Source organism: Solanum lycopersicum, chromosome 9 (genome assembly GCF_036512215.1).
Source record: "Solanum lycopersicum chromosome 9, SLM_r2.1".
NCBI classification, from domain to species: Eukaryota; Viridiplantae; Streptophyta; class Magnoliopsida; order Solanales; family Solanaceae; genus Solanum; species Solanum lycopersicum.
In genome coordinates this window covers 32,828,585-32,840,003 of record NC_090808.1, presented here as the reverse complement: position 1 = coordinate 32,840,003, position 11,419 = coordinate 32,828,585, and positions in this window count along the sequence as shown.

Sequence of the window (11,419 nt, the reverse complement as noted above, 5' to 3'; positions counted from 1 at the left end):
TAGTTCATATTAATAATACTAATTGTTGGTACCAACTAAAGTCAAGGCATTATCAAACATGAACTATTTTTTTTTCTAAAAATAAATCAAAAAGAAAGAAAAATATATTTTTATTGAACTACGTTCGACCTGATTCTTAAGAGGATACGTAAGCAGCCCTTCATTGAGGTTCGGTCTAATCACTCAATAAAATAATGATCATGGTAATTCAAATCTCCAAGGGTTGAAACATGACATTGTAACCTATGGTATGTTAAAAAATAAAAAATAAAAAAATAATAGCGTCCAACTCTCGCGAGAACCATAAGACAACAGTAAAAAGAAAAGAATGTCTACTTGGTAGAAAATCACGAATGACAAATGATGACATTTCGTCTTGGCATAAGCACAATAAAGATAGAAATAAAGTTATAGCCTGAAAGAGCTATAAAGACAATCATGCATGTAATTCGCTAGAGACACACGTCACGATAGTAAGTTTTTGAATCCTAATTTCTTATATAATATGCAAAAAACACAATAAAAAGGATTATTTTTTTTTCTTAATAAAACCTGGGGCATTTTATTTTATTTTTAAAATTGGTCAATGTACTAATAAAAATAAAATAAAATAATAATTAATAATAATATATAAAAAATAACCCCTCGTTGCATATAGGCCACAATAACCCCTATCCTATTTTTTTAAGTCTTCACAGGTGTCACGACCCAAAACGAGTCGTGAGTGGCACCCACACTTAACCTACTAGGTGAGCGAACCAACAAATCTAAACCCCAACATTTACAAATAGTTTAACTATGAATAACAAAAATAATGCGGAAGATCCAAAACTTATTAATGTACCCAATTAAATAAGCTTCTAAAATTTAACACTTATTATCCCCAAAATCTGGAAGTTTTCACATCAAGAACATCTATCCTCAAATTACCAAGTCTAAGAGTATTTAAGAAACCAAAATAAGTAAAAAGATGGTCCATGTCCGAAATTCAAAGATATCAAGACATGAATGAGAGAATCCAGCACGAGCTAGAAATAATAGCTCACCCTGAACTTTGATGTGCTGGAGACTAATTAGAGCTGAGGGGGAGTCGAAGTCGATTGTACACTTGCTACACTCCACAAAAGAACAGAGAAGAAAATACAAGTAGGGGTCAGTACAAGGAACACGTACTGAGTAGGTATCATTGGTCAACTCAAAATAGAAATCAACATATAATGAATAATAATATAAAATCAACTACTATACCTAACAGGTGGCAAGCAACAAACACATGAACCATTGACAACAACATCACCTTAATAGGTACACCACCAATCACAACATCAAGCACACCTGTGAGGACTCATGCATCCACGCCATACTCATTTGGAAAATAGGTTCCTTGAGATTAAGTATGTTAATTTACTTCAAGATTCCTTGCCTTAAATGTTATTGTGTGGAAACATGACACTCTGATCCTATAATACCGTGACGGAACGTGATACTCCGATCCCATAATATTGTGCCGGAACGTGACACTCCGATCCAATTATCTCATTATTTTATTTTTAGCAAGTCTTCTTTATTCAAGGCGTCATTTTAATAGAGAGGATTCAAGATTAAAAATTCAATAGCCTCATTATTTTAGGCCAACCACAAACAACACAATCAAAAACATACAACCACACAATAAAGTACATAGGAGACTTTACAATATCAATCAATACATATCAATCGCTATTTAGAGTTTATCTATCAAATAGAAATAAACCATAACCTACCTCCACCGAAGAACCGAAGTTAATCAAGCTACTTCGCCAATTTTTTTTCCTTACTCAATGCCTCCAAATCTTTATAATATATAAAATATATATGCATAATTTGTAAGTTAATGAGTCTATAAACACCCACGTTACTATATGTCTATCCTAGACCCAACAACTCACCCAACACTATAACCAATTTCCTAAAGTTCAAGCCTGAGAATAAATCTAAATTCCTTCAATAAGCATAATTTTAATGAAATTTAAATAATACTCCTAATTATATTTAATTATTTATATCAATATATTAAAACTTGAATCAGAATATGATAATCAAAATTATAATAATTAATATCATTTTTACCTACTCCAAGAAGAGGGCAAAACCCGCATGGCCGAACTAATTTGTTCTTTTTCTTAATTTCAAAACTACTATAATAATATTCTATAGTTTATGTTCATGCATTAATCATTAAACAACTCATTTTTAGTCAAAGCAATTTAATGTTTGTTCCCCCCCAAATTTCATACAGTAACAATATATACGTCTCTTCCAATTTCTTATCTATTCAGGTTATAATAATAATAATAATAATAATAATAATAATAATAGTAATAATAATAATAATAATAATAATATAAAACCTAATGCATATTCTCGCATAACCTTCACTATACATAGAATAATATTGAAATTTTTGAAATCCTTACCTGAAAGAACAATGCTTTCTGATATTCTAGGGTTCCTCGCCGAGCTCTTGTTTTTTTTTCATAAAATCTACTCTTAATTATTATATAAGATAATTATAAAAGTGTGAAACTTATCCACTATTAATTATAATATTATTTTCTTTAGCAACCAACTAAATAAATTATTTAAACTACCCCCCTAACCTAATAATTTTAGTTATGAATAATCCAAAATACCCTTTTAAAATCTATTGGAAGAGTCATTTATGAAATAAAAAATTTTAGTACTCAGAATGATCAAATGGGTCATTACAATAGATACCAATTTACCCATCGTTCGTCCTCGAACGATCAAAAATAAAGGCGAGGGCGAGAAAGAGTACCTGAATCTGTAAAAAGATGTGGATATCTTTCTTCATATCAACCTCACTCTCCCAAGTGGACTCTTCAAGTGGCCGATTCTTCCACTAAACCTTGATAGATACAATCTCCTTCGATCTTTACTTGCAGACCTCCGTATCTAAATTAGCAACAGGCTCCTCCTCATAAGACATATTCTCATCTAGAAGAACTGAATCCCAACGAATAATGTAGTTTCCATCACCATGGTATTTTTTCAGCATAGATACATGAAATACCGGGTGCACTTCTGAAGGCAAGGCTAATTCATAGGCCACCTCCCCCATGCGCTTAAGTACTTCAAATGGCCCAATATACCTCGGACTTAGCTTACCTCTCTTACCAAATCGCATCACACCTTTTATGGGTGCAACCTTCAGCAAGACTTGTTCACCCTCCATAAAATATAAATCTCTAACCTTTCGATCTGCATATTCCTTCTGCCTACTCTGAGCTGCTAAAAGCTTATCTTGAATAAATTTCACTTTCTCTAATGATTCCCTAAGAACATCAGTACCCCAAGGTCAAACCTAAATGCATCACCCCAACCAATGGGGGACCTACATCTCGTCCCATACAATGCCTCAAATGGCGCCATATCATATAGCTATTGTTGTATGAAAAGTGTGCTAAAGATAAAAATTTATCCCAATGACCACCAAATTCTATCACACATGCACGAAAAATATCCTCCAACACCTGAATCGTTCGCTCAGGCTGACCATCGGTCTGGGGGTGAAATGAAGTACTAAGATCCATCCTAGTACCTAATTCGGCATGTAATGTTCTCCAAAACATAGAAGTAAATTGCGTACCTCTATCTGATAAGATGGAAAGTGGAACTCCATTCAATCGAACAATTTCTGATATATAGAGTTTGGCTAACTTCTCTGCATTGTAAGTCATCTTGACCAGAATGAAGTGAGAAGACTTTGTTAACCTGTCAACAATTACCCAAATAGACTCATAGTTACCCAATGATTTTGGAACACCTACTACGAAATCCATTGCAATTTTTTCTCACTTCCATTCAGGATTGGGCATTCTCTGAAGTGTCCCTCCAGTCTTCTGGTGTTCATACTTTAACTGCTGACAATTCAGGCATTGGGCAATAAAATCAACAATATCACGCTTCATTCCACTCCACCAAAAATGTTTCTTTAGATCACAATACATCTTGGTTGCACCAGGGTGTATAGAATACCTTGAACTATGAGCCTCTGTAAGAATAGTGTGAATAAAATCATCCACACGGGGCACACATACCCTTCCCTTAATCCTCAAGTCGCCTTCTTCATCAATTACTGCCTCTTTAGCCTCTCCTCGCAACACCATATCTCCAATTCGACTCAACTTCTCATCACCAAACTGATTTCCCTTAATCTTGTCAAGAAAAGAAGATCTTACCTCCACACAAGCTAAAAATCCTCTTTTCTCCAGTACTTCCAGCCTCATAAAGTCATTAGCCAGAGTCTGAACCTCTCTAGCCAATGGGCGTCTAGAAACCTGTAAGTGGGCTAAACTACTCATGCTCCCTGATTTTCTACCTAAAGCATGTGCCATAACATTAGCTTTTTTTGGGTGATACAAAATACTAATATCATAGTCTTTCAATAGTTCCATCCACCTCATATGCCTCAAATTCAAATCTTTCTGACTAAAGACATATTGTAAACTACGATGATCTGTGTAAACTTCACACTTGACCCCATATAGATAATGTCTCCATTAATTTAATAAAAATACAACTGCAACCAACTCCAAATCATGGGTCGGATAGTTACGTTCATGCACTTTTAATTGCCTCGAAGCATAAGAAGTTACATTCCTCTCCTACATTAGCACTGTACCCAAACAAGAATAAGATGCATCATAATAAACAATAAAATTCTTACCTTCCACTGGCAAGGTAAGAATTGGTGTAGTAATCTACAAGGTCATGAGTTTCTTGAAGCTTTCTTCACATTCGTCCGACTATACAAATGGAACATTCTGCTTAGTCAAATTTGTCAGCTGGGAAGCAATAGAAGAAAATCCCTTGACAAATCGACGGTAGTAGCTAGCTAAACAAACAAAGCTCCTTACCTCTGAAACATTAGTAGGTCTTACCCAACTCTTCACTGCTTGTATCTTAGAAGGATCCACCATCACTCCATCCTTAGAAACTACGTGCCCCAAGAAGGACACTAAATCTAGACAAAGCTTACACTTGGAGAATTCGGAATAAAGCATTTTCTCCCTCAACAACTCCAATACATTTCTCAAATGATCCTTATGTTCTTTCCTGCTTTTTGAGTATATCAGTATATCATCAATAAATACAATAACAAAGAGATCCAGATATGGCTTAAAAATCCTGTTCATAAGGCTTATGAAAGCGGCAGGGGCATTCGTAAGACCAAAAGACATTACTAAGAATTCATAATGCCCATACCTGGTTCGAAAAGCAGTCTTTGGCACATCTGTTGCCCGTATTTTCAATTGATGATAACCGAATCTCAAATCAATTTTGGAGAAGACACAAACACCTTGTAACTGATCGAACAAATCATCAATACGAGGAATGGGATATTTGTTCTTAATAGTTACCTTATTCAGCTGCCTGTAATCTATGCACATCCGGAAACTTCCATCTTTCTTCTTCACAAATAAAACAGGATCACCCCAAGGGGATGCACTTGGTCTAATAAAACCTTTACCTAACAACTCCTCAAGTTGGGCCTTTAACTCCCTTAACTCAGCCGGAGCCATTCTATAAGGGGGAATGGAAATGGGGCGAGTGCCCGGCTTTAGATCAATACAAAAATCAATATCCCTATCTGGTGGCATACAAGGAAGGTCTGTAGGAAACATATCCAGAAACTCACAGACTATCGAAACAGACTCAATGAAGGTACTTTGGATGTATTATCCCTGAGATGTGCCAAGAAATCTAAAAAACCCTTACTTACCATTCTCTTCGCACGAAGAAAAGAGATAATATGAACTGGAGTGGAAATATAGTCACCCTCCCACATTAGAGAACTTTTCTCGGGCTTGGCCAATGTCACAGTTTTAGCATTAAAATCTAGGATTGCAAAATTTGGAGAAAAACAAGTCACACCCAGAATTACATCAAAATCAACCATCTCTAGAATAATCAAATCTACATAAGTATTGCTCCCCACAAAAGTCACAAGGCAAGACCTATACAACTTCTTAACTATCACAGACTCACCCACAGTAGTAGATACACAAATAGGCATGTCAAGCAAATCACAATATAAATCAAGACCAGTAGCAAATGTGGAAGATACATATGAAAACGTGGATCAAGGATTAAACAATACAGAAGCCATGCAATCACAGACCAAAAGAGTACCGGTGATAACAGTATCAGATGTCTCTGCTTCAGACCTCCCGGGGAAAGCATAACAATGGGCCCTATCACCTGTCTGTCCATTGCCGCTACCAAGTTGCGCTGCAGTAGTTCCAACTTTCCCGCCACCCCGACTGAACTCATGACCACCATTACCTTGGACACCACGTCCACCAGAATGGCGGCCTCTACCATGACCACCTCTACCTCTAACTACTGGGGGTCTGTAACTCTGTTTTCGATAATATTTCCTAATATGTCAAGCCTCTCCACATACATAACAATTCTTGGAGTCAAGTATAGGTCTCTATGAACATGATGAAGTCTGGGGATAGCCTCCAAACTCAAAAAAAGGCTGACTGGTCTGCGATGGACCCCAAGCTGAAGCCTGCAGTGAAGACTGAATAGGACGGGGTGGGTAACCTCCTGAACTATACCCTCTGGAGTAAGAACCACTAAACGCACCTCCCTTACGGAACTTCTTAAGTATCGCCGCCATGGTGAAGTCATCTGGCTTCACCCCCTTCACCTCTATCACAAAATCAACCACTTCCTGAAAGGATTTTTCTGCAGCAGCTACCTGTAAGGATGGGATCGGTAAATTTGACCTCAATCCTTTCACAAAGCAGCGAATCCTCTCTTTTGGAGTGAAGCAAAGCTGAGTGGCATACCTTGATAGTGCACGAAATTTAGCCTCATAAGAAGCAACAAACATCCTTCCTAGCTCTAGGCTCAGGAACTCATCTTTCCTCCTATCGCTCAAAGTCCGGGGTATATACTTGTCCATAAATAAGCTAGAAAATGATGCCCATGTCATAGGTGGTGTCTGTACTGGTTGACACTCAACATACGATCCCCACCATATTTTGGCATCCCCCTGAAACTGATAGGTCAAAAACTCAACACCAAATCGTTCTACTATGTCCATCTTATGTAGCAACTCATGACAATCAACAAGAAAATCATAGGCATCTTCAGATTCAGCACCCTTGAAGACTGGAGGTTTCAACTTTAAGAACATAATGAAAAGTTTAGCTGATCACCTGTCATTATAGACCCTTTAGTCAATCAAGGAAACGTGTCAACTTCCAATGATGCATCCATATGGGGAGCCATAGCAGCTGCATGTTGTATCCCCTTAACATGAGGAACTGGTGTAGAAAACACTAGAGGTGTCTGTCCCTGATCAAATAACCCTCTAAGATAAGTTACAACCTGATTAATCATCTCTGGGGTAGGCTGGGGTGGTACTTCCTTATCCTTAACCCGCTCATTTTCCCTTCCTCACCCCTTCTCACTACCCCATAAGTCGGTGGAGGAGTCACTGCTCTATTCCTAGCTGGACCATGTGTTTGTCCTCTGCCTCTAGTGGGCGTCCTCCAGCGACCTCTACCACAGCCTCTTGCCACTGCTCCCCCTCGAGTTATAGCCCCAATGGTTGGCTCAGACGTACGTTGTCTTGCCAAAATTTGTGTTGGCACAGTTGTTGCTCTAGTTCTAACCATCTGTGAAATAGAGTGAGAATGTTAGACACAAATTTGTATCACCTAGATACTAATTGGATCCAAGTAATCGCACGAAAGAAAGAAAGAATGGAGTTTTCCTAAAGTCCTACAGCCCCTCGAAGAAATGTAAAGACGTCCCCATACCATTCCTCAAGACTCTACTAGACTTGTCCTTGTGTGATGAGACCAATGAACCTAACGCTCTGATACCAATTTTGTCACGACCAAAAATGAGTCCTGAGTGGCACCCACACTTAACCTACTAGGTGAGAAAACCAACAAATCTAAACCCCAACATTTACCAATAGTCTAACTATGAATAACAAAAATAATACGAAAGATCCAAAACTTATTAATGTAACCAATTAAATAAGCTTCTAAAGTTTAACACTTATTATACCAAAAATCTGGAAGTCATCACATCAAGAACATCTATCCTCAAATTACCAATTCTAATAGTATTTAAGAAACCAAAATAAGTAAAAAGATGGTCCATGTCCGAAATTCAAAGTCATCAAGACGTGAATGAGAGAATCCAGCACGAGCTAGAAATAATGCTCACCCTGAACTCTGATTTGCTGTAGACTTATTAGAGCTGAGGGCGAGTTGAAGTCGATGGTACACTTGCTGCACTCCTCAAAAGAAAAGAGAAGAAAATACAAGTAGGGGTCAGTACAAGGAACACGTACTCAGTAGGTATCATCGGTCAACTCAAAATAGAAATCAATATATAATGAATAATAATATAAAATCAACTACTATACCTAACAGGTGGCAAGCAACAAACACATGAACCATTGACAACAACATCACAATAAAAGGTACACCATCAATCACAACATCAAGCACACCTGTGAGGACTCATATCTCCACATCATACTCATTTGGAAAATAGGTTCCTTGAGATTAAGTATATTAAGTTAATTCCCTATTTATTGCCTTTAATGTTATTGTCTCAAAATGTGACACTCCGATTCCATAATACCGTGTCGGAACGTGATACTCCGATCCCATAATACAGTGTCAAAACGTGACACTCTGATCCAATTATCTCATTATTTTATTTTTAGCAAGCCTTTTTTATTCAAGGCATCATTTTAATTTAGAGGGTTCAAGATTAAAAATTCAATAGCCTCAAAATTTTAGTCCAACCACAAACCACACAATCAAAAACATACAACCTCACAATCAAGTACATAGGAGACTTCACAATATCACTCAATACATATCAATCGCTATTTAGAGTTTATCTATCAAATAGAAATAAACCATAATTTACCTCGACCAAAGAACCGAAGTTAATCAAGCTACTTCTCCAATACATTTCCTTCCTCAATGCCTCCAAATCTTTCTAATCTATAAAATATATATGCATAATTTGTAAGTTAATGAGTCTATAAAAACCAACGTTACTATATGTCTATCCTAGACCCTACAACTCACCCAACACTATAACAAATTTCCTAATGTTCAAGCCTAAGAATAAATCTAAATTCCTTCAATTAGCATAATTTTAATGGAATTTAAATAATACACCTAATTATATTTAATTATTTACACCAATATATTAAAACTTGAATCAAAATATGATAATAAAAATAATAATAATTAATATCATCTTTATCTATTCCAAACAGAGGGCAAAACCCGCATGGCTGAACTAATATGTTCTTTTTCTTAATTTCAAAACTACTATAATAATATTCTATAATTGATGTTCATGCATTAATCATTAAACAACTCCTTTTAAGTCAAAGGAATTTAACGTTTGTTCCCCCAAAATTTCATACAGTAACAATATATACGTCTCTTCCAATTTCTTATCTATTCAAGTTATAATAATAATAACAATAATAATAAGAATAATAATAAAAATAAAACCTTATGCATATTCTCGCATAACCTTCACTATACATAGAATAATATTGAAATTGTTGAAATTCTTACCTGAAGGAACAATGTTTTCTGATATTGTAGGGTTCCTCGCCTAACTCTTGTTTCTCTTTTTCATAAAATCTACTCTTAATTATTATATAAGATAATTATAAAAGTGTGAAAGTGATCCACTATTAGTTATAATATTATTTTCTAGAACCACCAACTAAAATTATTTAAACTACCCCTCCCTAACCTAATAATTTTAGTTATAAATAGTCCAAAAAACCTTTTAAAAATCTATCGGAAGAGTCATTTATCAAATAAAAAGTTTTAGTACTCAAAACGATCAAATGGATCGTTACAACAGGGCACAGTAACCCTTTTGCATATAGGGCACAATAACCCCCTTTTTTATGTTTTCATATGGCACAATAACCCCTATTATTTTTTTATGTTATCACAGGGCACAATAAACCCTGGTTACATATATGGCACAATAAACCCTATTTTATTTTTCATGGTTTCACACGGCACAATAACCCCTGGTTGCATATAGGGCACAATAATCCCTATTTTATTTAATGTCTTCACAGGGCACAATAACTCCTGATTGCATATAAGGCACAATAACCCCTATTCTATGTTTTCATATCTTCACAGGGCACAATAACCCCTGGATTGCATATAGGGCACAATAACCCCTACATTTTTTTTATGTCTTCATAGGGCACAATAACCACTGGTTGCATATAGGGCACAATAACTCCTATCCTATTTTTCATGGCCTCACAGGCCACAAAAACCATTGGATTGCATATAGGGTACAATAACCCCTCTCATTTTTTTTGTCTTCATAGGGTACAATAACCCCTGGTTGAATATAGGGCACAATAACCCCTATCCTATTTTTCATGTCTCCACAAGGCACAATAACCCCTGGATTGCATATAGGGCAGAATAACCCTTTTCATTTTTTTATGTCTTCGTAGGGAACAATAACCCCTTGTTGCACCCCTATTTTATTTTTCATGTCTTCAGAGGGCACAATAACCCCTGGGTTGCATATAGGGCACAATAACCCCTATTTATTTTTAATGTTTTCACAGGGCACAATAACCCCTGATTGCAATTTGGGTACAAAACTCCATTCTGTCTTTTTTTTATATATATTTTGTAATAGGCTATAAAAACATTATTTTTATTATTAGTATAGACTTTTATAGCTTTCATCAATGACTCACAATATTTCCTAATGCAGACTAGGCAGAAAATTTTATTTTGTGTGCAGATTTCTACATAGTACACAAATTTGCAGTTCAAAAACAAAAGAATTCATCCTTTCAAGAAAATAAGTTTTCAAGAATATCTGCGAAAGAACGCCAGTAGCTGAAGTCAAGTCATGAAGTTTCAAGTCTTAAACTCAAATGTGCAGAGCAAAGTTCGGAATCGATGAACCTACCAAAGAGGATGAAGCGTTATCTGAGAATTAAAAATGAAGACTTAGCACTATTGTAGTAGATAGGATTTCATATCTTTCCTTCTGCATTTTGTTTTTTTTATGTAATAGCTGGAGCTATAAACCGGAATCTCGACAAAACCTCACTCGACTACCTAACTCATTTTAACTACGCCTGACTCCTTATCATCAACTTAGGATAGGTAGTTTTTAAAAAGTTAGGACACAGCCAAACCTCTTCCCTATTATAAATTTTTCACATTTTTGCCATAAATATTTCAGTAAAAAATTAGTCACATTATTCACTCTTTGCATGAATACTCTTCATATTTTCAAGCAAAGAGGGGCATACTGTGAACACCTAATTTTTTACCAAAACATAATATAT